This window comes from Cryptotermes secundus, unplaced genomic scaffold (genome assembly GCF_002891405.2).
Source record: "Cryptotermes secundus unplaced genomic scaffold, Csec_1.0 scaffold1920, whole genome shotgun sequence".
NCBI classification, from domain to species: domain Eukaryota; kingdom Metazoa; phylum Arthropoda; class Insecta; order Blattodea; family Kalotermitidae; genus Cryptotermes; species Cryptotermes secundus.
In genome coordinates this window covers 295394-301260 of record NW_019733349.1, presented here as the reverse complement: position 1 = coordinate 301260, position 5867 = coordinate 295394, and the positions used below count along the sequence as shown (strand labels likewise).

The following is a 5867-nucleotide window of genomic DNA, read 5'->3' as shown; positions in this document are numbered from 1 at the left end:
TCTGTGCACTCTGAAAGGGAGGATGTACGAATGATAAACACACGAGAGAACATTCTTGAGATGGTTCAGAGAAGTCCGCGTCTGTCCACTCGTAGAATGGCCTCTCGCATCGGCGTATCACGTATGCAGGTGTGGCGAACTTTACATGATGAAGAGTTGTATCCTTACCATGATCAAAGGGTACAACATCTGGAACTCGGCGACCATGCTCAGCGTATGGATTTGTGCCACTGGATAAAAGCTCACCACAAACTGTTAAGCGTCATTTTATTCAGTGATGAGGCGTCTTTTACCCGGGGTGGTCCCATAATAATCCACATGAGATAATGGAAACGAAATTCCAAAAGAGATTTTCCGTGAATGTACGTTTAATACAGTTATGTAGTCTGTTTATACCACTATGCGTAGTCAGCCATATTACGTCAGCGCTTGCCAGTCATGTGTCATGTATAGTGCTTGGAAACCTAAGGACAATTATGACATGGCGAGCGAGTATTTTGTACTTCAATTTTATGGCTTCATGTCACTCACAAGTTAGTGTGATGTTACGTACATTATTAACATTACAGAAACCACATATTCCTGCCAGTTTTAATATGTATTTTGTAATCAACAAGTGTGTAACAGCGGTCAAAGTTTCACACTTCTCTGGCCATTATCTCCATAACCGTTCAACTTTGGACATAGGTGTTTTGGGTTATATCGGCATACTTTAACATAAGGAACACCCTCCCGAAGTTTGGTCCATTCCTCCTGGGACACTCTGTATATTAATTTCATGTAATTGGTTCACTGTCTGTGTGTAAGAATATACACACCTTATTTTCATGTATATACATACATAATACATGCAATATTTACAGTCAACATAGGTACAAACATAGGAGCATGAGTATGGTCAAAATGTACAGACATATTATTACAGTTAGTGAGTTATTTCTTAGTAATATAAATTCATCAGATGAATACAAGGTAGGAATCAAAGGAATTTTTTTTAGTGTTATCTTAAATTGCTGTTACTGTATAGGCTAACTGACATTCTCACTCGAATAATTTGGTATGTTTGTACAATATGGCGAACATTATATTACATTACATTAATTAGGTGAGTGACATATTTAGGCTCGACAGCAGTGAATAATGTGCAAATTGAGATTTGGTGGATTAGAATAGTTTATGTGATATTTAGTACAATAGTTAAATATATTAAATTCGGCATCAGGTATTGTCATCACTGTATTATTGCTAATATAACCTGTAAATTGAATCTACATTTATAATGTGAAGCTATTTTCCAGTTAAAATTAAAATGTCTGTTCTGGTTCTGTGTGAAAAACACACATATTTTAATTGACACTAGTAAGGATGTTGGTCTAGAAGCAAACACGGAGAAAGCTTAAGTGTATGATGCTATCTCATCATCAGAATACAGGACAAAATCATGACATAATGATAGATAACAGGTGTTTTGAAAATGTGGCACAGTTCAGATATTTGGGAATGACTATAACAAAGCAAAACCTGATTCAGGAGGAAATTAAGAGAAGATTGTCCTCGGGGTAAGGCTTGCTACCATTCAGTCCAGAACCGTTTGCCTTCTCATCTGCTGTCTAGAAACATCAAGATTAGAATATACAAAACTATAATTTTGTTTGAGGTTCTGTATGGGTGTGAAACTTGGTATCTGACATTAAAGGAGGAACTTAGACTGAGGATGTTTAAGGAGAATATTTGGACTGAAGAGAGATGAAGTGACAGGAGGTTGGAGAAAACTACTTAATGCAGATGCATACCTAGATGCAGGTGGGAGTATGGATCTTGGAGAGATAAGATGGGGTGGTATGAACTGGATGAATGTGGTTCAGGATAGGGACCAGTAGGAGGCTCTTATGAGCACGGTAATTAACTTTCGGGTTCCATAAAATGCTGGGAAATTCTTGAGAGCTGCACAATTGATGATTTGTCAGGAAAGGTATAGCTCTGTGAGCGATAAGTTCTGTGTCTGTGACCACCGCAAAACAATTGGTGTTGTGGTTTCCGTAGTGTAGCGGTTATCACGTGCACCTCACACCCGCAAGGTCCCCGGTTCGCTCCCGGGCGGGAACAATTTTTTATATATATGAATTAAAGTCAAACTTAAAACATAAAGGTGTTAATACTTCTTAGGCTGGGGCCACACGAGTGCACAAAATGCGTCCGTTGTATAAATAAACAAGAGAAGCGAATGCTACGCTTTCTTCTGGCTCCATTGCAGGCAGAAAACTACGCACCGCATTCTGCAACTGTGTGGTGTCCTCAGCAACGACCATCATAACGTATACATTCGTTGCAACGAACGTACTTCGTGCTCTCGTGTGGCCCCAGCCTAAGCTTTGGAGAATCAACCGTAAAATGCAAACGTTTTTAAATATGTATCCTTTATGATTCTTGCTGAAGTATATTGACTTAAATTTTCAATTAATTTCTCAAACGTTCCTACTATTCAAGTGACATCATAACTTCCTATAACCCATTAGAAATTACATGTAATTTCCTCTGCATATCGTTTATATCTGAAAAATACGCTTATAATTTTGTGGCATGTTTCAAGTAAAAAGCACGACGAAACAGTAACCTACAAAGTACAAAAGAAAGAAAAAGTGCGATATACATATGTAATTATGGCTGCTTGAGATATTCAACATGGCTGAAGTTGCGTAATTTAAACACTCGTGGCGCGAAGCAGAGTGGCGCAGTGGAAGCGTGCTGGGCCCATAACCCAGAGGTCCGTGGATCGAAACCACGCTCTGCTAACTTTTTTTTTTTAAATTAGGTACATTTTGTTAGGTGTAAGTTATGTTTACCTAAGAACGGATGCAGGATCCACGTCTGCCGGTTTATATTTCTTAGAAGTGAATGACTTCTAAATTAACATTTAAGTGTATTATCATGTTAGATTACGTCACATTTTGCTTGCTGCCTGTTTCATGCTGGTTTCCCGCTTGGCTCATTCTTCGACGCTGAAGATGGAGGCTACCTGTTCTTTCAAAACTTCGGTTGGATTTTCAACGGACCACACGTCTATATATCCCAAAAGACAGAACTCTTCTTAACCATTGATTTAACAACTCCAAATCCTGCATAATTCATTCTTGATTCAATAAATTAGGCCCAAGATAGAGATAACTCTCATGTTAGGCATGTACAACGGATTCATGATTACACTTGTAAACGTGGTTTTATTTTCAGCAATTCATCGGCAGGAATTTACACATTTGTTTACTGGGAGTCTTTCCTCTGGATTGTTAGCTTGTTCGTGTAGCAGGCAACAGCAGGGTCAAATTTCAGTTGTATGCTTCTTGGATCTAAAGATATTGGGAGTTGTTCTAGATGTCGACTGCTTATCAGGAGTTAAAGGAGAATGAGCAAGCCCGTTTGTATATAGGCAAGAATAGTTGTATTTTAAGTTAGGGCGTACACGGGCTGGACATCGTGTGACTGTAATGAAAGTGACAAGTTAAGAATTCTATTGAAAGGTATAATTTAATTCTTTTTCAATATAGGAAGGGAAAGAAGACAATTTTGTCCCGGAAGAATAAGAGAGAGAGAGAGTATTTAGCTGCCACGGGTGCCGGCAGGATTTTCCTCCAGGAAACGGGTGCTAGAAAAGTTGCTTACAAAATAATGTTTTAACCATTTAAGAATGTTATTCAGATGGCCCTTTGTATTCACGACAGAAGAACAACATTAATTTTACGAAGAATTTTTATTTTTTGGTATATTTACATCTTTTTTCAATTTCGATTTTTAATTGGGGGTGGGGAGAAGAACAGATACATGGACCTCACAGTCAGCTGACGTTCATTCTAGTTTCTCGTTATATAAAAAACTAATTGCTCTAAGAAATGTAAAACTATAAATTTGAATTTCATTATTTACTTGTGGTATATTATAATAAATTATAATGTAAAATTATCTCCCGCCCTGTCGCGATTGCACGACACTCGATTAAGATTGTTTTAACGCTCTATACAATTTGAATTATGGGCAATTTATTCGAGATCAGCTACACACTGCTGCACTATTTAAGCTTGCTTATTTACAACGGATGAATTTAGTTTATTTCGAAAGTGGTAAATATCATTGACGATATGATACTAATGGAGTATAATGAAGAACCTAACAATATTTTGGAATATGTTCGTAAAAAAGTAGAGACTTAAAACAAAATCATTGTTATTTTATTACACAAGTTGGAACGCAAGAGCTCTCTTTCATACCTTGTCCATTACTATTTCTCAGTCACTCCCTATTCTCAGTGACTGGGCTACTGCTTGGCGGGCTGCTATAGGAACTGATTTAAGACTGGTAGGCATGAAATCCTTAAAGAGATATTTGTGCGAATATTGCACTCGATAAACAGTCAAATTTTGAACTGTGACTCAAAATTGTTTTCTTTATATAAGACATAATTTTATATTAAATTTTGTTGAAAACTATGTGATTATTTGGCACATATTCATGTAATTAATATTCTTCAAATGTGGCTGTTTCTTCTTTATAAATACTAAGACGTTTATATTTATTGTAGTTTTGTGTTTCTGTTGTTCCTTTCGCTTTATTATGGCTTCTTCTTATTAATTACATTTATGAAAATGTATGTTACGTAACAGAAATAAGGAATCATCCTCATGCGAAATTTGGCTACCATTTTCACAGACCCTTCCTTTAAAACACTTTTAGGTTTTATTGGTTTTTCAATGTATTGTTACTTGGTTAAAGTACACGTATGTTCATTTTACTGCCTGAAGGCTCACGCGCTTGCTGAGCAGTTACTGGCTTCTCAAGAAGGAATGATCTTTATAGAGCTTCTTAGGCTCACATGATATTTGAGAGGTCTGTATATAACATAATAGATAGTGATTATTATAATAAGAGAGTAGAGTATAAAAAGGCAAGGATTCAAGTTACTGTCGGAAGGAACTGAGAAATCTGTGAAGATCATCAGAGATGAGTAGCATGCGCTGAAGCAAGTATTTAGAGTCTCGATTTCTCGAAGTTTCACATAATTTTATAGTTTTAATGAACATTTGTTCTTTTTAAACCTTATTAAAGAAAAGTGCAACTTATCCTCCGGAAAAGTACATTAAGTTGTGCACTGATTTTATATATCATTTCAGTCATATAATTCATCAATGAGACTGCCTCTATGGTCTAGTGACGAGAGTTCCTAGCTACAGATTCAGATGTCTCGGGTTCCAATCCCGGCGCTACTAGATTGTCGGGGAAGTAGTGGGTCTGGCACGGAGTCCACTCAGCTTCGTGAAGATAATTGAGGAGCTATTTCAAGGAAATCGCGGCTCCGGTCTAGAAAATCTAGATTAACGGCCGTGGGAATTCGTTGCGCTAACCACGCGACACTCTCTATCCGCAAAAGTTGGCACTAACTTCGCCGACAAGCGGCGGTCTCTCGGTCACTCGGTCGGTATAGTTCGCTTGCGTACTCAAGCCACGAAGATTTCTTTTATAATTTATCAATGATTCTGCAGCCCTTTATTGGGCCCTGGCCTCTCCTTTAGTTTCGTAATTTTTTTTTTTTTTACGCAGACGGTAGGATTCCTTGGAGGGGGGATAAGCCCGTCGCAAGGCCGCTACCGACACATAGAACAACCCAAATACAGAATAAACGCTCTACAAACAATCCATGCGTTGAGTTGAATTCGAAGTCACGATCCCATTTTTCGAGCTAGCGAAGACAGTTCTTGTCTTAGACCGCACGGGCAATGTGATCGGCGGTTTTGTGTATCACATATGGAAAAAACTTCTCAGTCACTCTCAGTGATCGGGAGTAGTTCCTTCGAGCGGTCCCAACCGAGCAGTATCCCCCC

General features: G+C 38.0%; 2 non-coding genes across 2 annotated transcripts; both read left to right on the top strand.

The window, feature by feature from the left end:
- The first annotated feature begins 2033 nt into the window (after positions 1-2033).
- Positions 2034-2106, top strand: Trnav-cac. Its single transcript has one exon. It is a non-coding gene; the product is annotated as a tRNA-Val (tRNA).
- Positions 2107-2720: 614 nt separating this feature from the next.
- Positions 2721-2792, top strand: Trnam-cau. Its single transcript has one exon. It is a non-coding gene; the product is annotated as a tRNA-Met (tRNA).
- The last annotated feature ends 3075 nt before the right edge of the window (positions 2793-5867 follow it).